The sequence below is a fragment of the Rhinopithecus roxellana genome, chromosome 3 (assembly GCF_007565055.1).
Source record: "Rhinopithecus roxellana isolate Shanxi Qingling chromosome 3, ASM756505v1, whole genome shotgun sequence".
Lineage (NCBI taxonomy): Eukaryota > Metazoa > Chordata > Mammalia > Primates > Cercopithecidae > Rhinopithecus > Rhinopithecus roxellana.
The window spans coordinates 22,457,619-22,483,440 of NC_044551.1; positions in this window are offsets into that span (position 1 = coordinate 22,457,619).

Below are 25,822 nucleotides of genomic sequence, written 5' to 3' on the forward strand. Positions count from 1 at the left end.
TCAAACAGATGTGGCTCCTCTCATGGAAGTTCCCGGTGTGATGTATGTCCTTGGCTCCCAAAGGCCACATTCAAAACAGACATTCAAAAACAAAATCAGGTAATTTCAAGATTTTTCACACTGATCAAATGCTATGGTTGTGTCCCCTAGATATGAGGATTTTTTTTAATAAGAAAAAATAAAAAATAGAGAAGAAAAATGTTGGGCAGAGCTGCTGTGCAGGCATGACAGAAGAAGTAAAGCTTACTAACCTCACTTATTATTTGGCCGTGTCGTTATCTCTAACAGGCGAGTGGAGTGTTCAGGTCCAGATAAGCCAGAAATGGTGCCTGTGTTCTCACATTGGTCAAGAGATGTATTAGGCTCATGAAACAGCCCCCTTTAGCAATGCTAGGAAGGGATGAGCATAAGATACCAAGTATCACTGGGATGAGGAGCTTTTGCAGGTACAGCAGACCGGAGTGGGGCCCAAGGCCTTTGTCTGGACTGGGCCAGTGGCCCTCAGGTGGCAGGGAGGCTGCACCGGGGTTGGGTCAGCAGTCAGTGTCTGTGCAGGATGAATCTTCATGCATAGGTGAGTGGTTCCTGCCCCCAACAGTGAGCTGGGAGATCTTCGTGACTTGACTCTCAATACCAACACCTGTAGCTCCAGTGAGCCTACTGAATTCTAGATGGACCCCCTGGTGCTCATTCTAGTTCTGCTCCATGGTTACAGTCTCCTAAATCACTTCATTCTGAAACACCTTCCCGATAGCCTGTGACACACACTGCAACTGGGAAATTCTTCTGTTTGATACCACTTGGATCATGCCCCTTCCCTGGTGAGAAACCTGCAGTGGTTCCACCTGTTTCACGGATTGTCTGTGCAACCCTGGGCTCTGCCGCTGGAATTGGAGAGCATTACATCCCTTCCGGGAACGTTCGTGGTACCAGGGATGCCAAAGATATTGACATGTACTTTTCTGAGAGGAGATGGTTCATGAGCAAAGCCACCCTCATGAGTTTTAAGTGCCATTCCAGAGAGGAGGGTAAAGACTGGCCCATTAGAGGTTTGAGCAGGTGTCCTTTCTCAGATAGCTATGGACATGTGAACAAGAGAAACTAGTAGAACTTGAGCTGACCCACAGGGAAAATGCCTTGAAAGGTCTTGGCTTCTTGAAAGCATCTCTTCAGAACCTGGGAATTGTCCTGGGTCAATTGGACCCCACACTTCCATGAATGCTGGCCCAAATGTAAAGCCTTGGGCGGGTGGTGCTACAGGCAGTAAAGGAAGAATGGTGGGGACAGGCGAGGCCTCTCTACCTTTATGTATGCGGAGGAGTGGCTTTCTGAGCAGCAGCAGCACCAGGGAGGAGGGCAGCGACCCAGAGAGGGTGGGAGGGGCTGTAGACCTGAGGAGCAGGAGACTCAGAGAGGGTGGGAGGGGCTGTAGACCTGAGGAGCAGGAGACTCAGAGAGGGCGGGAGGGGCTGTGGACCTGAGGAGCAGGAGCAGAGGTGGTATCTCTAGAGAACCACACAATATACTCTTCCCTCTTCCCATTTATGACCTAGAAAGGGCTGACCTCTGAACAGAGGAGAGGAAGTCCCTTAGGTCATGCGGTTATAGAGGTAGGTTTCCTTAACTGGGCTGTTAAGGCCATTTACAGCCTCGTTTTAATTTATCTATTTAGTCCCCACTGTTCCAGTTGAGTTAAAAACTGGTGATTGTTAAAATGCGTCATAAGCTTTCTTTCCTCTATAACTTTTTTTCTCTTGTCTATCTAACTTCTATGACATCCACAGAAATTATAGGTGGATATAATATCCATATGATTACATATCGTATTATATATACATTAGATATATCTAATATGTATTAAACATATTATCTAATATGTATCTGATACATTATCTTTCCATCATCTATTCATGAACCTCTTTGAAATAATCTCTTTCATGTACTCATTGCTTCCTTTCCCGGAATTCTTTCTTCATTTTCTTGAATAGAAGATTCTTTGTTCTCTCAACCCCTGTGACTGGTTGCATGTCTCATTTTTGGCACCAATTTCAGGTGACCTTGTGCTGTTGTCTTTCATGCATATCTTTCTCCTGGGAGATCATATCTCATTTTAGGTAGGAAATACGTCCTCTTCTTTAATGCCAGTTGCAATTCAGACTGTCATGTGCAAATTTAAAGAATTAGTGACGTGGAAGCTGTGAATTCATTGTCTTCTCATGTTAAAATCAGGTTTTGCACCACTGGTCTTGCTTCCTGCAGCAAGAATCATCTTCTATATGCAATCCTTCAATGGTTGTCCTTGGGCTATAAAATGAGCTGAAATAGTTAATTATGCATCTAAGATTCTCTATAAGCTGTTCTCATAGTTCTCTCTATCTTTCCCCTCATGCTTTCACACCCCACACTCAGCAATCTAGAAACTCAACAACTCAGAAAGCAGAGCTCCTTGCATCTCCCCTGCACCATGCCTTTCATGGCCGGTGTCTCTGTGAATATAGTTTTCTTGGGAGAGAAGCTGCTGTAAGTTCCTTTCTTTTGCTCATTTCTTCCAGAGGTCCTCTCCTTCCTAATTATGCCGGAGTTTGCAACTTTTATGTGTGTGAAAAATTAGACCTTGGCCCATGACCTTGAGCAGTAAGATAAAAACAATTCCCACAAGGTTAGCATCCCAATAATGAGACACTAGGCATAAATGGGTTAAAGACCAATCTCAAGCTCCTTAGATTTTGCGACTCCTCCGATCCTCCTTTTACCCGATCCAAGTATTTTCATCTCTGTTTAACACCTCATTAATCTGCCCCATATTTCAGTGGGTGGTTTTCAGAGCCTTCTCTGATAAAATGTGGTTCTCCTTTAAGGAGACACGCTATGCCTCAGAAATGCAAGTGAAAATATTAAGACTGACAAAGACTTGAAAGAATGAGGATAACTGATGCTGGTGCAAGGTGAGGAAACAAGTATTAGAGAATGATTAAAGATTTAAATGTTACATGTTAAAGAAAAAAGTTCTAGAAGAAAATTTAGCTTCCTATATTGTAATATGGTAACGGAAGATTTTCTAAGCAGGCAATAGCACTGAAACATGAGTAGAAATAGGTGATTTAATTCATTTTTAAATATTCAAAAATCTTTTGTCATTAAAGATTTAAAACAATAGATAAATCAAGACAAATACTTGCCACATAACAGAAATACCCCTTCCAAATTAAAAGACAAAATCATAGTTTAAAAAAGAAGCAAGCCATATGAATGGGAAATACTTCAAACAGGAAATTTAAATGGTAATGGTTTAAAATTTATCCAGTTACAGAAATTTGTTAAAAATGGTAGAAGTAACCGGGTGCGGTGGCTCATGCCTGTAATCTCAGCACTTTGAGAGGCCCAGGCAGGTAAATCACTTGAGGTCAAGAGTTTGAGATCAGCCTGGCCAGTGTGGTAAAACCTTGTCTCTACTGAAAATACAGAAATTGGCCAGGCATGGTGGTGGATGCCTGTAGTCCTAGCTACTTGGGAGACTGAGGCAGGAGAATGGCTTGAACCTGGAAGCAGAGGTTGTAGTGAGCTGAGATTGCACCACTACACTCCAGCCTGGGCGACAGAGGTAGACTCCATCTCAAAAAAAAAAAAAAAAAAAAAATGGTAGAAGCATTGGCAGGAGGTTGTTGGAACTAGAACTTACATTGTGTAAGAATATTTATGCATTTTTAATCTCTCATCAAAACCCTTTGCGTATACATATTCTCCTACCTAGAAACTGACCAAAAGCTCACAGATGAAATATGGCCACCATATTGTTTATTTTATAGAGTATTATCTTATATATCTACAAATAAAAATTGGCTGAGTGAATTACCAGAGTGGATGTTTCCCATAGTGCATAGTAAATCAATCAGCCAATCAAAGCATATTGCACGTGTAGTTAGCCCTCTCCCTCTGCCCCATGCCTGTAGCTCCTGCGTTATGGCATACTGTTTTATGGACTGATAAAGGAACCCTTAGTTTCCACTCCCCAACTCTTGGTGTCTTGACATGAGAATGGTCCAAAGCTGTGGGACAAGCCCTAGCACTCAAAGCTGCACCCTGTCCCCACAACCCCCCAACTTCCAGCCAAGAGCTAGGGCTAAACTTTCTACTGGCTAACTGGTAACTCAGAGTCCACACTAAGCAGTGCTACAGAAAAATAAAAGTATGTTTTTTGCACATGTGAGTCTGGGACTGAAATTTCTACCAGTTATCATAGTACAGAATGTCATCACATAGTCCTAAAAAAATGGGTAACATTACAATTCTCAGGCAAGAAGTCTGCCCTGTTAATTTGATTTACAAATGACAGAACTTAATGAGAATGTTGATGTATTTGCATTGCACATAGACGGTAAGAAACAATGTGGACAACATCTGCATTATAATAATTAGTGAGGAGGTTTATATATTGATAGCTTATTGAATCTCTCTTCTCTTCCCACAATACAAATGCATTCAAAAGAAATTTTAATGGTGTTTGGAAGGAAGAATCATTAAGCAAATAAAGTCTAGTTACTGACCACTCAAAATGTGGTTCCTGGACCTTCCACCCAGCATCTCATGGGACCTTGTTAGACATGCTGAGGTGTGGGCCTCACCCCAGATCGCCTGAAACAGAATTTGCACTTTAACAACATCCCCAGGTGGCTCCTAAGCCCACAAAAGTATAAGAAGCTCAAGTCTGGGAAACGACTCTCAGCCAGATGAGAACAGTGAATGAGGGACACAGAAGACCTCTGCCAAAATCCAGTCATAAATAGCAGCTCTGTTTGAGCCTTGGTGTTAGAACAAGAAAATATATAGACCAGGGAATGTGACTCTTCAATTTATGTGAGCTGAACTAAATGTAAACCTCAAAACTTTCTTCATGTTGAAATCACCTAGGAAGATTTTTAATGATGCTACATCCCAGCTTTCCCTGCAATGACCACATTAGTGTCTCTGGCACAGACTCAATCAGTGTGACCTTAAAAATTCTCCAGGTGATTCTAACATGCAGCAAACCTTGAGAAACCCTCAAATTCAGCCCCCATGATAATTGCTTTTCCTCCTCCTGAGCTCCTCTGACAATCATTCAGAAATACATGTGTCTTCAAATAATTATTTGTTTATGCTCTCATAATGATAAGTGGCCACATAAATTGTGCAGCATCTATAAGGAAACTGATTCTAAACTTCACTCTGGTTATAGCAGCCATTTCTTAAACAGCCATTGAAATGGATGTAAAAGAGTACCTAACATTTTTATTCTGTGGTTTTCTTCTTGACACAGTTCTCAAATATCTTATGTCATTTTATGAATCATTTTCACAAAGATAGGTGCAGTTCAAACATTTAATTGTTTCATTTTTTTAAGTCCTATTCTTACTGTGTTTCAAGAATCTCCTAAGCTCTTTATCAGAGCCCGTGCCTTTTTAAAATCTATGCACTATATCTGGGGGAAAAGGTATATTTTCAAAGAATATTCTTTTCAGCTTTTAATTTTTTCATAAGCATTTATTCTTACATCTGAACAGATGAATAAATATTGTTGACTGTGCACTTGGTCATGGCCAAACCACTTTGCTGATGAGAATTTAGAGTAGATGGGGAAGGGAGTGTTGATATGAGTGAAGACAGCAGGACTAATTAAATGGAGGAGAATTAAGCAAATGAACAACAGCAGAAGCACATTTCATTTTGAAGAGTTAATTTAGTCGGCCTTAATATGTTAATGTGTGATTCTGTTGGCAAAATACAATGGCCACAATTCATGTAAATTTTTCTTGTATTAGTAAAACCCCATGAAATACAAAAATTACCTGAAATTCTTTCACAGATATAATGTATTATAATTGGCTTCAAAACATGAGAAAATGATGGCCAATTAAATAACTAGAAAAACCAAGACATGAAGAAAACAAGAAATTTTTTTGTACAAAATGAGTTTTGTATGTTGTTTATTTGTTTTTTAATGATTGCCATTCTAACTGGTGTGAGATGGTATCTCATTGTGGTTTTGATTTGCATTTCTCTGATGGCGAGTGATGATGAGCATTTTTTCATGTGTCTGTTGGCTGTATGAATGTCTTCTTTTGAGAAATGTCTGTTCATATCCTTTGCCCACTTTTTGATGGGGTTGTTTGTTTTTTTCTTGTAAATTTGTTTGAGTTCGTTGTAGATTCTGGATATTAGCCCTTTGTCAGATGAGTAAGTTGCAAAAATTTTCTCCCATTCTGTAGGTTGCCTGTTCACTCTGATGGTAGTTTCTTTTGCTGTGGAGAAGCTCTTTAGTTTAATTAGATCCCATTTGTCAATTTTGGCTTTTGCTGCCGTTGCTTTTGGTGTTTTAGACATGAAGTCCTTGCCCATGCCTATGTCCTGAATGGTACTACCTAGATTTTCTTCTAGGATTTTTATGGTATTAGGTCTAACATTTAAGTCTCTAATCCATCTTGAATTAATCTTCTTATAAGGAGTAAGGAAAGGATCCAGTTTCAGCTTTCTACTTATGGCTAGCCAATTTTCCCAGCACCATTTATTGAATAGGGGATCCTTTCCCCATTTCTTGTTTCTCTCAGGTTTGTCAAAGATCTGATGGCTGTAGATGTGTGGTATTATTTCTGAGGACTCTGTTCTGTTCCATTGGTCTATAGCTCTGTTTTGGTACCAGTACCATGCTGTTTTGGTTACTGTAGCCTTGTAGTATAGTTTGAAGTCAGGTAGCGTGACGCCTCCAGCTTTGTCCTTTTGACTTAGGATTGTCTTGGCAATGCGGGCTCTTTTTTGGTTCCATATGAACTTTAAAGCAGTTTTTTCCAATTCTCTGAAGAAACTCATTGGTAGCTTGATGGGGATGGCATTGAATCTATAAATAACCTTGGGCAGTATGGCCATTTTCACGATATTGATTCTTCCTATCCATGAGCATGGTATGTTCTTCCATTTGTTTGTGTCCTCTTTGATTTCACTGAGCAGTGGTTTGTAGTTCTCCTTGAAGAGGTCCTTTACATCCCTTGTAAGTTGGATTCCTAGGTATTTTATTCTCTTTGAAGCAATTGTGAATGGAAGTTCATTCCTGATTTGGCTCTCTGCTTGTCTATTACTGGTGTAGGATGTGGAGAAATAGGAACACTTTTACACTGTTGGTGGGATTGTAAACTAGTTCAACCATTATGGAAAACAGTATGGCAATTCCTCAAGGATCTAGAACTAGATGTACCATATGACCCAGCCATCCCACTACTGGGTATATACCCAAAGGATTATAAATTATTCTACTACACAGACACATGTACACGTATGTTTATTGCAGCACTATTCACAATAGCAAAGACTTGGAATCAACCCAAATGTCCATCTGTGACAGACTGGATTAAGAAAATGTGGCACATATACACCATGGAATACTATGCAGCCATAAAAAAGGATGAGTTTGCGTCCTTTGTAGGGACATGGATGCAGCTGGAAACCATCATTCTTAGCAAACTGTCACAAGAAGAGAAAACCAAACACTGCATGTTCTCATAGGTGGGAATTGAACAATGAGATCACTTGGACTCGGGAAGGGGAACATCACACACTGGGGCCTACCATGGGGAGGAGGGAGGGGGGAGGGATTGCAGTGGGGAGTCATACATGATATAAATGATGAATTGATGGGTGCTGACGAGTTGATGGGTGCAGCACACCAACATGGCACAAATATGCATATGTAACAAACCTGCACATTATGCACATGTACCCTAGAACTTAAAGTATAATAAAAAATAAAAATAAAAAAATAAAAATAAAAATTATTTGTAATCAAAATTGTAATGGCCATCACATTATATTGCAGAGGATTTGAATGACCTCAAGCATTGAGTTTTCAATCTTAAACAGAACTATATGAGATATACCAATCCACAGACATAAACATATGTTTATTTAATGTTCAGCATGATTTCTAGTTTTCTGGCATCAGTTATAAATTTAAATAATGCTTATTTCCAAGTTATCAGAAGAGGACAATGAGAAATTTAAGTATGAAAATCTGGAGAAATGCTTCTTCTCAAACACGAAACTTATTCAGTCACAGTACTTTAAAAATTAGGGCTTTCTGCCCAAATATATGGCAGAACTTTCTATTCATTCAAGGAGCAAACACTTTATTTCTGCGTATTTTTCTTCTTGGGATACGAGACAATACGCCTTCCAGTTTGATACCATCATTTTCAGAGGAACACTGAGCAGGAGAACATTTTCTCATTAATCTTTAGAATGTCCTGTGAGTGACTTTCAAGCAACTGTTATTATCCTTTGTTGACTGAAGGACAAGTGAGGACCTGAGGTCACCTAACACTTACTGCTACAAACACTGAAATTGTGGGAAAGCAGAGATTGAAAGAAGCAGAGGAAACCCCTTGCACTGTCACACATCGTTCTTCAAATACTTTTTATTTTTTCATAAGCATTTACCTTTACATGTGAACAGGTTAGCATTCATCCATATCTAAATTGGGCTATTTCTTCTTGCCTTATGTGCCATTTTTAAAGTTGAAAACTTTACATTAAATGTACACTTCAGAAGTACAAGTTCAATACAGGTTGAATAAATGACAGTTTTTCTGTGGCTACAGCTTTTGAGTATGAATCAAATCCTCCTTTTACTCCCATTTCTTTTCTCTAGGGATTTTTCCTGATCCGACAGAATTATAAGGCAACAATGTTGGTAATCACCTGATGAGTTCAGATCCTTTCTTTTATAAGAGTTTAGTGTGAAAATACAATTACTAACATGAATAATATATATGTGTGTGTGTGTATATATATATATATATATTTACGTATTTCACACACCCTACCTTACCCAGGATGAATTTGTTAGAGAATTTAGGCATTCTAAAAAGGTAAGATGGATCAGGAATGGAAAACTGAATAGTAATGAAAAAGCAAGAGTGAAGAGACAAGAAATAAGCTATAGTTTGCACAGCACCCTGATGTGGATGTTTAAAATAAATTTAAGCATAAAGTATCTTAGTTTGATTTTGAGCCTTGTACCCATCATAATCTGAGGTATCAGCACCACTTGGCTTTTAATTATGTAGACAAAGTGTGGAAGGAGCAGAGGTCCTAAAACAGCTACGGCACAGAGTGGTGGGAAACCAAATACCCTTCTCATGACCCTGATCAGAGCAGTCCCCTCTGTTCCCTAATAAGGCAGGATGCTGGGACTCATATTTCTTGTTCTGACCAGAAGAAGGATTTTGCATTGCTTTTGAAATTTTCTGAGTGTAGTGGGAAATTGCAGTATGAGACGCGCTGAGTAAACCCAACAATTCATTTGTGTTGGTTTTAACTGTTATTATTACCAGTAATATTTTTTTCTAGTCAGGAAGACTCTATTTTTCTGTGATTCTGGCAATATTGTTGCACATAGTTTATTTTCATCTCTGAATTTAAACCAATACTCTAAATTTTTTATATCTCTAAAATAAAGTCCTTCATTTCCAAATGAAACTTGTCCTGAAATCAGTTGTAGATTGAAGAATCAGAATCCGAATTGAAGTTGGCTGAAGACGTAGAGGTACAAAGATAAAATCTAACCAGGCTTTAGAATGAAGGAACTGGGTCTGCTCACATTAATGGAGATGTGAGGTTGCTATCCTTCGTAGCAAAGTGCACATCAGCAGCCCACATGGAAGGTAATGGAAATGGGGCCCTCATTAAAGTGACTTTAATGATTCTTTCTAGTTGACGTTTTTTGAAGTGAATATTAAGATCACTCAAATGCTGGGCAAGCTCTCACCAGAAGTGGAGATGTGAGAGTCAGTTTGAACCAGAAGGGTTCAAACTGCCCAGCTCACTTCCCTCACTTAGTGGGAACCCCCTTCTCCGCTCTTCGGTCACTAGCATCCTAATAATTGTACCACTTTTCTTTCTACTTGCATTCTCACTTAAGAAAAGCTCTATATTTATTCATACTAAACTGTAATTGACTGATAAATGGATCTTTGACCTGTCACTTAAAATGTCTTTTCCTAATAAGAGAAACAAAGAAACTTAATCCCGTAATTTTTCAAAATTTTGTTTTAATAGACTTAAATTGTTTAGAGCAGTTTTAATAAAAGGTGCTTAGATTTTTCATATGCAACCTATCCCTATACATGCAAAACCTCCCCCTTTATCAACATCTTCCAAAGAGTGGTTGTTTGTTATATTTGACAAACCTATATTGGCACATCATTATCAGTCCACTTCCACAGTTTACATTAGGGTTCACTCTTGGCCTTGTACACTCTATGAATTTGAACAAATTTATAGTGGCATGTATCCACTCTTTATAGTATCACAGACTAGCTTCACTGCCCAAGAAAATCACCTGTGCTCTGCCTATTTATTCCCCCCTCCCCACTAACCTAGCAACCACTGAGAGCTTTTCACAGTCTCCGTAGTATTGGCTCTTCCAGAATGTCAGACGTGCTTCTTTCACGTAGTAATATTTAAGTTTTCTCTGTCTTCTCACGGCTCAATAGCTAATTTTTAGCCCTGAATAATAGTCTATTGTCGGGATCTACCACAGTTGATTTATCCTTTCACTTTCTGAAGGACATCTTGGTTGCTTCCAGATTTTGGCAATTATGAATAAAGCTGCTATAAACATCCAAATGCAGATTTTTGTGTGAACATAAGGTTTCAACTCCTTTGTAAAAACACTAAGAAATATGATTGCTGAATCATATGGTAAGAGTATGTTTAATTTTATGTGAAACCACCAGACTGTCCTCCAAAGTGGCTGTACCATGTTCCCCACCAGCAATGAATGAGAGTGCTTGCTGCTACACATCTCCACTAGCATTTGGTGCTGTCACTGTTTTGACTTTTGGTCATATTAATAAGCATGTGCTGGGATCTTGTTATTTCAATTTGCACCTCCATGATGATATGTGACATAGAGCATCTTTTCATATGCTTATTTATGATCTATATATTTCTTTGGTGAGATGTATGTTAAGGCCTTGGCCCATATATTTTTTTTTTTTTTTTTTCTTGAGATGGACTCTCGCTCTGTCACCAAGCTGGAGTGCAGCGGTGCGATCTCAACTCACTGCAACCTCTGCCTCCTGGATTTAAGCGATTCTGCTGCCTCAGCCTCCCGAGTAGCTGGAATTACAGGCATGCGCCACCACGCCCGGCTGATTTTTGTGTTTTTAGAAAAGATGGGGTTTCACCATGTTGGACAGGATGGTCTCGATCTCCTGATATCATGGTCCGCCCACCTCGGCCTCCCAAAGTGCTGAGATTACAGGTGTGAGCCATGGCGCCCGGACTGGCCCATTTTTAAATTGAGTTGTTTGTTTACCTATTGTTGAGTTTTAATTTTTTTATTTTGGAAAACAGTACTTTATCAGATACATCTTTTGCAAATATTTTATCCCAGTCTATGACTTCTATTTTCATTCTCTTGACTGTCTTGCTCAGAGCAGAACTTTTAGTTTTAATAAAGTAAAGCTTTTCAACTTTTTCTTTTATTGATTGTGCCTTTGGTGATGTACCTGAAAAATCATTACCAAACCCAGGATAGTCTAGATATTCTCCTGTATTATATTTTAGGAGTTTTATAATTTTGGGTTTTGAATTTTATGTTTAGGTCTGTTATTCGTTTTGAGTTAATTTTTGAGAAGAGTATAATGTCTGTTTAGATTCAGGAATTTTGTTTTTGTTTTTGTCTGAAGATGTCCTGTTGTTTCAGCATCATTTGTTGAAAAGACTGTCTTTTATCTATCTGGTATTGTCTTTACTCCTTTGTTAAAAATCAGTTGTCTATATTTATGTGGCTTTACTTCTGAACTCTCCATTCTGCTCCATTGATTTATCTGTCTACTCTTAGGCTAATACTTAACTGTCTTGATTACTGTAGCTTTAAAATAAGTCTGAAATCAGGTGCTTAAATCCTCTAACTTTGTTTTTCTCCTCCAAAATCGTGTTGGCTATTCTGTTTTCTTTCCGTCTCTATATAAATTTTAGAACTAGTGTGGCCATATGCAAAAATTAACTTCTTGGAATTTTGATTGAAATTGCACTTAATCTATAAATGATGGTATGAAGAACTGACATTTTGATAACAAGTTTTCCTACTCATGAACATGGAATATCTCTCCATTTATTTACTTCTTCTTTGATTTATTTTGCCTGAATTTTGTAATTTTCTTCATATAGATCTTGCAAATATTTTAGATTTATACCTATTTCATTTGTGGGATTGCTAATATAAGTGGTATTGTGTTTTTAATTTCAAATTCTATTCATTCATTGCTGGTATATAGCAAAATGATTGACTTTGTATTTGACATTATATTCTGCAAACTTGCTATAACTTGTTTATCAATTCTGGGAGTTTTAAAAAATTATTATACACAGATGATCATGTATCTGTGATAAGATAATCTTATTTGTTCCTTCTCAATACATATTTTATTTTTTATGGCCTTTTTTTTTTTTTTTTTTTTTTTTTTTTGAGATGGACTCTCTCTCTGTCACCAGGCTGGAGTGCAGTGGCACGATCTTGACTCACTGCAACCTCCACCTCCTGGATTCAAGCGATTCTGCTGCCTCAGCCTCCCGAGTAGCTGGGATTACAGGCATGTGCCACCCTGCCCATATAAAATATATTTTTTATTTTTTTTCCTTGTATTACTTTCTTAGCTGGGACTTCCGGTATAATGTTGAAAAACAGTGCTGAGAGAGAATATTCTCACCTTGTTCCTAATCTTACTGGAAAAACTTCAAGTTTTTCCCCATTAATATGATGTTACCTATAGTTTTTTTTTTGTAGATTTTTTTATCTAGTCAAGCGATTACTTATATTGTTGAATAATATCTATAATATTCCTTACTCTTTTTTATTTGTTGCCCTTATTCTTTGTTCTTACTTTTGTCTTTTATTCTGTCTTTTGTGGTTTTAACTGAAAATTTAATTTAATTCAATGTTCTCTCTTTTCTTATCATACAAGTTATACCCTTCGTAAATTTTCCTTTTTGTAGAGGTTGCCTTTGAGTTTACAATATACACTTACAACTAATCAAAGTCCTCTTTCAAACAGCACTATGACACTTTAAGGGTAATGTGAGTACCTTATAATAATAAAATACTTTTAATTCCTCCTTCCCATCTATGTTAGTCCATTCTCGTGTTGCTATAAAGAACTGCCCAAGATTGGGTAATTTGTAAAGGAAAAAGGCTTAATTGGCTTACAGTTCTACAAGGCTGGGGAGGGAGGTCTCAGGAAACTTACAATCATGGCAGAAGGGGAAGCAAACACGTCCTTCTTCACATGGCAGCAGGAAGGAGATGTGCCAAGCAAAAGGGATAAAGACCATTATAAAACCGTCAGATCTCACGAGAACTCACCCACTGTCACGAGAACAGCATGAGGGTAACTGCCCCAATGATTCAATTACCTTCCACTGGGTCCCTTCATGACAGGTAGGGATTATGGGAACTACAAGTCAAGGTGAGATTTTTGGTGGGGACACAGAGTCAAGCTGTGTAACCATCTCTTTAAGATTGCTGTCATTTATTTCCTACTTATTCATAAACATACATAAGCATGTATATGTATGCTTAATTAAATATGTTTTTGCTGTTATTATTTTGAACAGATTATTTTATAGACTATATCAAATAACAATAAGACAACATTTTGTATATTATTTTCACTTTGTGCTTCTCTAATGCTCTTCCTTTTTAAAAATAAGTATCAGAGTTTCTGATATTTATTTTTCTTCTCTCTTTTAACATTTCTTGTAAGGTAGGTTTGCTGACAAAGAAATCTTTAAATTGTTTTTGTCTCAGAAAGTCTTTCTCTTTCACTTCAGGAGGATAATTTCACTAAGTACAGAATTCTCAGTTGGTGGTTTTTTGTTTTCTTAAACACTTTAAATATTTCACTACACTCTCTTCTTAATTGCTGGTATGGTTTGGCTCCATGTCCCAACTCAAATCTCATTTTGTGGAAGTGACCCAATGAGAGATGACTGAATTAGGGGGGCAGGACAATCACCCCAGCAACACTGTAACTCCCTTCTTAGCTGGTTGACTTAAAGGTAGAAGGAGCCCAAAGCTTCCAGGTGGCAATCTCAGCTTCCAGTTTGATGGAATTGTTGTTGTGTCTCCTGACGGCAGCATTCCTCCCTCTGGAACTAATACCTCTAGGCCAGTGGAATGTAATGTTGTGGGAACAGGAAGCATAAAATGTGATAGTAGATCACTAGGGCTGATGGGGAGTGGTGCTGCTTCCACTTCCACTCCTTGATTCTTGGACCTGTGACTCCTGGGTATGGGAGAAACAATACCATATATTGGATGCTGATTCAAAGGATACATGACTTTCTGGAGAACTTTTCCCCAGCCCTGCAAAGTATTGTCACCTAGTTGCTATAGTAATTGTGACTTCAAAAGGCCATTCCACCATTCTATCAATCTAGTTGCTTCAGGATCATGGGGAACATGGTAATACCAGTGAATTCCATGACCACGAGCCCACTTCCGCACTTCTTTAGCTGTAAAGTGAGTGTCTTGGTCAGAGGCAATGCTGTGTTGAATGCCATGATGGTGGATAAGGCATTCCGTGAGTCCATGGATGGTAATCTTGGCAGAAGAAGGATCTTTGTGTGCAGGATAGGCAAACCCATATCCAGAGTAAGTGTCTGTTCCATTGAGGACAAACCTCTACCCTGTCCATGTTGGAAGATTTCCAATATAATCAATGTGCTACCAGGTAGCTGGCTGATCACCCTGAAGAATGGTGTCATATCGAGGGCTCAGTGTTAGTCTCTGCTGTTGGCAAATTTGGGACTCAGCTGTGGCTGTAGCCAGGTCAGCCTTGGTGAGTGGAAGTCCATGTTGCTGAGCCCATGCGTATCCTCCATCCCTGCCACCATGGCCACTTTGTTCATGGGCCCATTGGGCGATGACAAAGGTGGCTGGGGAAAGAGGCTGAGTCGTGTCCACAGAACCGGTCATCCTATCCACTTGATTATTAAAATCCTCCTCTAATGAGGTCACCCATTGGTGAGCACTCACATGGGATACAAATATCTTCATAGTTTTTGACCACTCAGAGAGGTTGATCTACATACTTCTTCCCCAAATTTCTTTGTCACCAACTTTTCAATCATGCTTCTTCCAAGTCCCTGGTTATCCAGCCAAACCATTGGCTACAGCCCAACAGTATATAATCGCGCATCTGGCCATTTCTCCTTCCATGCAAAGTGCACAACCAGGTGCACTGCTCGAAGTTCTGTCCACTGGGAAGGTTTCCATTCACTGCTGTCCTTCAAGGGTGTCCTAAAAAGGGGCTGCAGTGCTACAGCTGTCTATTTTCAGGTGGTGCCTGTATTTCGTGCAGAACCATCTGTGAATCAGGCCCTAGTCTTTACTTCCTCTGCCAACTGGTCATAGAGAACTCCCCATGAGGTCATCCATGCAGGCTGGGAGAGAGAAGACAGGGTAGCAGGAGTGGAGATCATGGGCGCTTGAGCTACTTCCTCATGTAACTTACTTGTGCCTTCAGGACCTGCTCGAGCCCAATCACATACATACCACTTTCATTTGATGATGGAATATTGCTGTGCATGACCCATTTTATGGCTAGATAGGTAAGAAAGCACCCAGTTCATGATGGGTATTTCAGGTCATGTGGTGACTTGGTGACCCACAGTCAAACATTCAATTTCCACCGAAGTCCAATAACAGACCAAGAGCTATCTCTCAAAAGGAGAATAGTTATCTGCAGAAGATGGCATGGCCTTGCTCCAAAATCTTAGAGGCCTCTGCTGTGATTCACCTATGGGGGCCTGCCAAAGGCTCCAAACAGCATCCTTATCTGCCACTGACACCTCAAGCACCATTGGATCTGCAGGGTTCATATGGCCCAAGTGGCAGAGTAGCTTGTACAGCAGCCTGGACCTGTTGTAGAGCACTCTCCTGTTTTGGATCCCACTCAAAACTGGAAACCGTTTGGGTCACCTGATAAATGGGCCAGAGTAACACATCCAAATGAGGAATGTGTTGTTTCCAAAATCCAAATTGGCCCACTAGGCATTGTGCCTCTTTCTTGATTGTAGGAGGGGCCAAATGCTGCAACTTATCCTTCACCTTAGAAGGAATGTCTCAACAGGCCTCAGACCACTTCACCCCTAGAAATTTTACTGAGGTAGAAGGTCCCTGAATTTTAATCAGATTTATTTTACATCTTCTGGCACACAAATGTCTCACCAGTAAGTCTACTGTGTTTGCTATTTCTTGCTCACTGGATCCAATCAGCATAATGTCATCAATGTAATGGACCAGTGTAATATTTTGTGGAAGTGAAAGGCGATCAAGGTCTCTATGACATAAAGCTGGAGTTGATATACCCCTAAGGCAGGACAGTAAAGGTATATTTCTGGCCTTGCCAACTGAAAGCAAATTGTTTCTGGTGGGCCTTATGGACAGGAATGGAAAAAAAGGCATTTGCCAAATCAATGGCTCCATACCGGGTACTAGGAGATGTGTTAATTTGCTCAAGCAATGAAACCACATCTGGTACAACAGCTGCAATTGGAGTCACAACTTGGTTAAGGTTATGATAATCCACTGTTATTCTCCAAGATCCACCTGTCTTCTGCACAGGCCAAATGCGAGAGTTGAACAGGAATGTGGTGGGAATCACCACCCCTGCGTCTTTCAAGTCCTTGATGGTGGCACTGGTCTCCACAATCTTTCCGGGGATGTGATACTGTTTTTGATTTGCTATCTTTCTAGGTAGAGGCAACTCTACTGGCTTCCCTTTGCCCTTTCTCACCATAATAGCCTTCACCCTATGAGTCAGGGAGCCAATGTGTGGATTCTGCCAGCTGCTAAGTATGTCTATACCAATTATGCATTCTGACACTGGGTAAATGACCACAGGATGAGTCCAGGGACCCACTGGACCCACTATAAGTCGGACAAGAGCTAAAACTCCATTAATTACCTCACCTCCATAAGCCCCTTCTTTAACTGGAGGACCACAGTAATATTTTGGGTTCCCTGGAATCAACATAAGCTCGGAGCCAATGTCCAGTAGTTCCCCAAATGTCTCATAATTTCCCTTTCCCCAATGCACAGTTACCCTGGCAAAAGGGTGAAGATCTCCTTGGGAAAAGGATGGGAGGAAGATTCATGGCATAAATTGTTGGTAATATATCAGGGTCCTTCCGCAAGGGGACCTGGCCTCCCTTTCATTCAAGGGGTTCTGGGTCTGCAAACTGGCTCAAGTCTGGAAATTCATTGAGGGGCCATGATTATCTGTTTTTATAATTCAGATTAATCTTTTGTCCATTTGGCCTAGAAGTTTTCTGCTTGTGTAAATTAAGTAGCAAGGCAGTAGGTTTCCTATCAATTTCATTCCTGTGGACACCGTGATTAATTAGCCAGTGCCACAGTTCTACAGGCATCAGACTAATCTTATTGCTGTTTTGCCTCTGTTTTCCATTATGGTAGCTATAGCTATGCCCACCTTGCCTTTGATGGTTGAGTGCTGCCACTTGGCTTCTCCCACCTCAGGATTCAATTATTCCCATCGTATTTAAGTTTTGTAGCTGAGTGACTGTGGTTCCCACTGTTAGATCTGACATACAGAGAAAAACAATTAGAGGGCTCTTCAAAGATGCAGGTCCTGTCCTCTATTTTGCAAGGCACTGGTCAAGGGGATATTTTCTGGACCCTCCCAGCTGGGATGAGTAGGTCTAAAATGACTAATCCACTCCGCTATCCCAATCTCCCTAAGCCTTTGGATCCCTTCCTCTACATTAAACTAAGGGAGATCAGGCATTTCCAGCTCACTCACAGTTGGCCATCTTTCAATCCATATTTTGGCTAACCAAGCAAATAAACTATTAGAATCTTTTGTAACTTCCCAAGCTGCAGCATTAAATACAGAGTCCCTACATTTTGATTTGAGCAGAGTGGGCTCAAATCAATAAATTCAGTATGATACAACTCTGTGTTCCTTCTACCATTATCTCACACCCTTAATATCTATTCCCATGTCTCTTCTCCAGATTTCTGTTAATATAAAATTCAAGCAGTTCTTTTTGAGTGTAGCATACCTCCTTGTGAGTCACACTCTCAACCACACCTCTAGGGTCCCACTGAGACTTTAGTATAGTTATCGGTCTAGAAACAAACAAGGGTGTTGGAGGTGGCTCCTGAGGGAAATCAACATTATCTTGCCTGGCAACTGCCTCAGAGGAGGCCATCACTGTTGTTCAGGCATAATAGGGTTTATCTCCTCAGACAAAGGTGGAAAGGTTGATGCCAGCATGGGTTGGGGAGGGGATGTTCCCACTACTGGGGATGAGGAAGCTGTTTCTTCTGGCAAAAAGGTTCATCAGAGTTTACAAACTCAGTGTCCCGAGCTTCATTAGGGCCCTCCCACATGTCCCCATTCCAAGTTGCAGGGTCCCATTCTTTTCCAATTAATGCCCTCACTTTAACAGTAGACACCTGGTGAGGCTGTGCATGCACCTTTGTTGCAGGTCAGCCACTTGCATGATAAAAGCTTGTGTCTGTTTTTGTGTAATTTCAACTCTTTCTCTACAGGAGATGAGACTCTTGCTCAGGGCAATCTTAGCAGTTTTGAGGCTCAGCATCTGCTTCTGAAGCCGGGAGACAGAATCCCTGAGTTCATCATTTTCTTTCATCACTTTTTCCTCGAAACTTAGGAGCAATAAAGCAGCTTCATTATGTTCCTGGGTTCTCTACATATGGTCAAAGGTATCTATAGAGTCACTAAACTCCTCTCATAAGTGGTGAATCACGAATGTCAAATGCATTTATTTTGCATAACTCTCTAAATAGTTCATGCCAAGGACTATCAATTTTCTCCATACTATTAGAAATAGAGTCCTTAGCATTTTGGAGTCTAATCATATTAAGCAGTCAACTCCAGAAACCCCAAAACCAGTGAAAGAACTCTATCCTTAATATTATGTTCCTCTGGAACCACTTCTGGTACCAAAATCTGTATTAGTCATGGTTCTCTAGAGGGACAAAATATAATAGAACATATATATATGAATATGAATATGAATATAATGTACTATATATATATATGGAAGTTTGTTAAATATGAACTCACATGATCACAAGGTCCCACAGTAGGCTGTCTGCAAGCTGAGGAGCAAGGAAAGCCAGTCCAAGTCCCAGAATTGAAGAACTTGGAGTCCAATATGTAAGCTCAGAGGCTAGGTCAGTCTAAATTCTAAATGTTTTTCTGCCTGCTTTATTCCGGCCATACTGACAGCTAAAATGATGCCCACCCAGATTAAGATTAGGTCTGCCTTTCCCTGCCCACTGACTCAAATGTTAATCTCCTTTGGCAACACCTCACAGATATACACAGCATAGTAATTTGTATCCTTCAATCCAATTAAGTTGACACTCAGTATTTACCATCACAAGTAAGGAGGAGCTAAATGTTAATCACCAAGACAATGGGGAAATTTTCTCCAGGGCATGTCAGAGGTCTTCAAGGCAGCCCTTCTCATCACAGGCCCAGAGGCTGAGGAGGAAAAAGTAGTTTTGTGGGCTGGGTCTAGGGTTCCTGTGCTGTGTGCAGTCTAGGGACTTGGTGCCCTGTGTCTCAGCTGCTCCAGCCATGGCTGACAGGTGCCAACATAAAGCTTGGGCCATGGCTTCAAAGGGTGCAAACCTCAAGCCTTGGCAGCTTCCAGATGGTGTTGAGCCTACAAGTGCACGGCAGTCAGGAATTGGGGTTTGGAAACCTCTGCATGGATTTCATAAGTTGTATGGAAATGCCTGGATGCCCAGGCAGAAGTTTGCTGCAGAGATGGGGCCCTTGTGGAGAACCTCTGCTATGGCAGTGTGGAAGAGAAATGTGGGGTCAGAGTCTTCACACAGTGTCCCTACTAGAGCATGGCCTAATGGAGCTGTGAGAAGAGGGCCACCATCCTCCAGACCCCAGAATGGTAGATCTACTGACATCTTGCCACAGACACTGAACACTGTGAAGACAGCTAGGATGGAGACTGTACCCTGTACAGCCACAGGGTCAGAGCTGCTCAAGACCATGGGAACCTACTTTCTGCATTAGCACGACCTGGATGTGAGACATGGAGTCAAAGGAGATCATTTGGGAGCTTTAGGATTTGAATCCAGCCCTGCTGGATTTTGGACTTGCATGGGCCTATAGCCCCTTTGTTTTGGCCAATTTCTCCCATTTTGAATGGCTGCTTTTACTCAATACCTGTACACCCATTGTATCTAGGAAGTAACTAACTTGCTTTCGATTTTACAGGCTCATAGATGGAAGGGGTTTGCCTTGTCTCAGATGAGACTTTGAAATGTGGACATTTGAGCTAATGTCAAAATGAGTTGAGACTTTGTGGTACTGTTTGGAAGGCATGATTGGTTTTGAAATATGAAAATATAATATTTGGGAGGGCCCAGGGGCAGAATGATATGGTTTGGCTCTGTGTCTCCAGCCAAATCTCATCTTGTAGCCCCCATAAGTCCCACGTGTTATGGGAGGGACCCAGTGAGAGATGATTGCATTATGTGGGGTGGGGGCAGTCTTTACTGTGCTGCTCTCATGGTAGTGAATGGAACTTGTGAGATATGATGATTTTAAAAATGGGAATTGCACTGCACAAGCTCTTTTTGACTGCTGCCATCCATGTAAGATGTGACTTTCTCCTCTTTGCCTTCTGCCATGATTGTGAGGCCTCCCCAGCTACGTGGAATTTTAAGTCCAATAAACCTTTTTCTTTTGTAAATTGCCCAGTTTTGGGTATGTCTTTATCAGTAGCACATGAAAACAAACTAATAAAATTGCATAACATCTGAAAAAAAATCAGAAGAAATTCTTATCTTTGCTGCTCTCTATATATGGTGTTTATTCCCTCTCATTTCTTTCAATTTTTTTTTTTTAATTTTTAACTTTTTGTAGTTTAAAAGTAATGTGGTAAGGTGAAGTTTCTCAGGCATTCATCTTGAATTCCCTGAGCTTCCTGAATTCTAGTTTGGTATCTGACAATTTGGGAAAAAATCTCAGTCATTATTGCTTCAGATATATCATGTTTCTTTCTGTCTTTCTTCTCCTTCTACTATTCTCATTAAATACATATCACAGTTTTCAGTTGTCCTAATGTTTTTAGATGGTATGTTTTTTAAATTAATTAACTAATTAATTTTTAAACCTTATTTTGGATTCAGAAGTACTTGTGCATATTTATTATACAGGTAAATTGTGTGTCATGGGGATTTTATGTACAGATAATTTTTCCACCTAGGTAAGAATCTTAATACTAAGTGGATAGTTTTTCAAGCCTTAGTCTCCTTCCTCCCTATACCTTCAAGTTGGCCCTGATGTCTGTTTTTCCCTTCTTAGTGTTCATATGTACTCAACATTTAGCTTCCATGTATAATTGAGACCATGCAGTGTTTGGTTTTCTGTTTCTATATTAGTTCACTTAGGATGATGGCCTTCAACTCCATTCATGTTGAAAAGGACATGATCTCATTCTCTTTTTTTAATAACTGCATAGTATTCCACCGTGTATATGTACTACCTTTTCTTGAGTCAGTCTACCATTTATAGGAATTTAGGTTAATTCAATTTCTTTGGTATTGTGAATAGTGCTGCAATGAACATACATATGGATGCATCTCTATGGTAGAAAATTGATTTCCTTTGGGGTGTGTACTCAATATTGGCTTGCTGGGTCAAATTACTTTCCCACCAGAAATGTCCAGGAATTTATCCATTTCTTCTAGGTTTTTTGGCTTGTGTGCACAGTGGTGTTTGGAGTAGTCTCTGAGGGTTTTTTCGTATTTCTCTGGGGCCAGTGGTAATGTCCCCTTTGTCATCTCTAATTGTTTATATAGCTTCTCTCTCTCTTTTTTTTTTTTTTTTTTCTTTATTAGTTGAGCGGGTGGTCTATCTTATTAATTCTTTCAAATAACAAATTTCTGGATTCCCTTTCTAATTTTTTGATGTGGGCATTTAGTACTATAAATTTCACTCTTGAAACAGCTTTAGCTGTTTCCCGGAGATTCCGATATGTTGTGTCTTTGTTCTCATTAGTTTCAAATAACCTCTCAATTTCTGCCTTAATTTTGTTAATTACCCAGAAGCCATTCAGGAGCAGGTTGTTTAATTTCCATGTAATGGTATGGTTTTGGGGAATTTTCTTAGTACTGATTTCTATTTCTATTGCATTGTGGCCAAGAGTGTGATTGGTATGATTCAGGTGTTTTTGAATTTGCTGAGGATTATTTTATGTCAAATTATGTCATTGATATTGGAGGTATATTCTGTTGTTTTGGAGTAGAGAGTTCTGTAAGATGTCTATTAGGTCTATTTGATCAAGTGTTGAATTCAGATCCTGAATATCTTGGTTAGTTTTCTGCTTCAATAATGTGTTTAATACTCTCAGTAGGGTGTTGAAGTCTCCTACTATTATGTGTGGTTATGTAAGTCTCCTCATGTATCTCTAAGAATTTGCTTTATGAATCTGGGTGCTTCTGTGTTGGGTGCTTGTATATTTAGAGTAGTTAGGTCTTGTTGAATTGAGCTCTTTACTGTGTAATGCCCTTGTTTGTCTTCTTTTATCTTGGTTGGCTTAAAGCCTGTTTTGTTTGAAATTAGAATAGCAACTGCACTTTTTTCCCATGTTTTTCTCCATCCTTTATTTTGAGCCTGTTGGTGTCACTGCATGTTAGATGGGTCTCTTGAAGACAGCATACTGTTGAGTCTTGCTTCTGTATCCAACTTAGCACTCTGTGCCCTTTAATTGGGGCATTTAGCCCATTTACACTCAAAGTTAGTATTGATCTGTGTGGATTTGATCCTGTCATCATGCTGTTGGCTGGTTACCATGCAGACTTGTTTATGTGGTTTTTTAATACTGCTACTGGTTTATGTACTTAGGTGTGTTTTTGTAGTAGCTGGCAACAGTCTTTTGTTTTTTTTGTTTCGATATTTAGCACTCTCTTCAGGAGTTACTGTAAGGCAGGCCCAGTGGTAACAAATTCCCTTAACATTTGCTTGTCTGAAAAGGATCTTATTTTTCCTTTACTTATAAAAGTTAGTTTGCTTAAAGTCTCCTAAGAGAGAAGGTGAGCCTTGTGGGATGGGCATCCCAGGCCGTGCTGCACTGCAGTTGCTCCTGCACCAAAACACTCTGGGCTCCACACTGGCTGGAGTTTTGCCTTTCGCCTCTCTAAGCAGTTCTGCCTGCCAGCTCAAGTTTCTGTGGGTGTTGCAAGGTCTCCTGCTGTTAGGATTCTAGAGGTCTCTGGTGAAAGCAAAACACTCTTCATCTGTTCAACTCACCTCTTTCACAGGAGTCATTTGTGTTCAGGAATGAGTCCTGGTGCCTGATAGCCCCAAGTGGGGTTCCCAGCTTCATCCTTACTTCAGTCTAGCATCTGTATCCACCCTTCATCTACTTGCAATGCCTTTCCTCTGAAGATCTTCTCAGAGTGTGCCAGTTATCCTGATGTCCTGGCCTCTCAGTGGCAGGTGTTCCTCCTGGCTTTGTCTAGTAGGCCATCTTGCCTCCCTCTTCCATAAAGAAGTTCTTTATTTTTTTAGACTTTTTTGTTTTTGCTTTTTTCCAGTGTTGGAAGTTTCTACTGAAACATTCTTAGGCTCAGAGTTTTTTTTCCCTTAGTCACGTCTACTGTATTAATAAGCCAATAAAAATGTTCTTTATTTCTGTTATATTGTTTTTGCTCTGTGGCATTCCTTTTTTTTTTGTTCTTTCTTATTATTTCCATCTCTCTGCTTAGATTGTGAATTTGTTCTTGCATGCTATCTATTTTATCCCTTAGAGTCCATAAAATATTAACTATTACAATTTCAAATTCCTGGTCTGATAATTTCAACATCCCTGCCATAGCTGAGTCTGCTTTTGATGCTCTTTCTATTTCTTTAAACTCTATTTTTTTGTCTTTTAATGTGTATTGTAATTTTTTCTTGATAGTTAGACATGCTATTCTGGGTATAATTAACTGCTGTAAATCTGCCTTTAGTAATGTGGTGGTAAGTTGTGGTGGGAGGTGATGCATTCTCTAGTCCTGTAATTAGGTTTCAATCTTTCAGTGCACCTATACCTCTGAACAGAGATCTTCATATGTGATTATTATGTTCCACCCTTTTTCCTCTTAGATGGAACAGAATACCTAGAAGAGGGCCGAAGTTGGGCATTTCTTTTCCCTGAGTCAGCTAGGCTCTGATAAACTTCAGCAGGTTATATCTGGTTAGCTAGTTTCTTCTGAGGGAAGGCCTTATTAAGAAAAACAGAATACTCTGCCATATTTTAAAATGGTCCATTTTCCTCTCTCCCTGCCAGAAGTATAAGGCGTTTCTGCTCCAATGTTTATTGTAAGATCCTTTTTTATGTAAAGTTCAAAAACGTGTGGGGGCTCCCAAATATCAGGGTCCTCCCTAGAATTTTTAACTCTCAAACTTGTTCACATTTTAGTTTTGTAATTTCTAAAAGATAGGCACACGTGTCAGAAAATACAGGAAGGTAGAATGTCAGCAATTTTTCTTGCAGGTTATGTGATGAAAGTTTGTGCATTACTTAAAAATATTATTATTATAAACAATATGATAGGTAGTAACATAAACATCTACATGACATTTACAGGTGAAACATGAAGATTTAAATATGAATTTTACTTTTTCTGAAGCTCCACTGACACTTCCAGACGTCAGTGGTCTATTTCTTTCCTTTTCCCCAAGGGATAGTTTAAGGGGAAGATTTTGAGAAACATTGCTGTTGGACAGAAAATTGCTTTCTTGCTAAGACTCACCAAAAGCAGGGGAAGTGCCTACTTTAACTCAGGTGTGTTGGAGGCTAATGTTCTAGGTGATGTTGACATCTCTCCACATCCTCCACAGTTGACTGTGTTCTCAGGGAGGACCTGGAAACATGCAGCAGTTACCCTCTTTTGGAATGACTGTGCTAAGAAAGTACAAAGGGGGGAGAGGTTTTGTTGCAACCAAACCCTCAAAGACAGGGCTGCTTTCCAGAGCACTACGTTTAGAGTTTAAGAGGTCTCATTGTGGCTGATAAACAGTGATGATAATCTTGCTGCAGGTCAACCGGCAATTCAGGGAGAATCTTTGATGAATGAAGATACTGTCTTAGTCCATTCAGGCTGCTATAACAAAATAACTTAGACTGGGTAACTTATCAACATCATAAATTTATTTCTCACAGTTCTGGAGGCAGCGAATATCAAAATCAAGGCAGGGGCAGGTTCAGTGAGGCCACCTATTAGTTCATAAAGAATACTTTTTCACTGTATCCTCACATGGCCGAAGGGGTGAAGGAGCTCCTTTAGGCTTCTCTTATGAAAGCACTAATCCTATTCATGAGGGCTCTGCTTTTATGACTTAATCACTTCCTAAAGTCCCTCTTAATGTTATAAACTGGGGGCTTAGAATAGCAAAATGTGAATATTAGGGGGACACAAATTTTCAGACCATAGTGAGTAACTTGGAAAACCTGTGGTATTGTAAGATTTGCATCAATTGTCTCTTTACCCAAATGGAGAGGAATGTATTTGACAATGTACAATAGATAAAAATTCAGGAAAAAAAAAGGGGAACAATTTATTTAATAACAATAAGTGCCTGCAACAGATTGGCAGGTGAACAATAAATGGGACAGCAGAAAGTTGTGCTCTGTTCTTGTGTGTTCTTTTATGCTGACTAGCTTCATGGGACCAGCTTCATGGGAATGTGATATGTGCATTCCAGGTGGCTCCATGCTT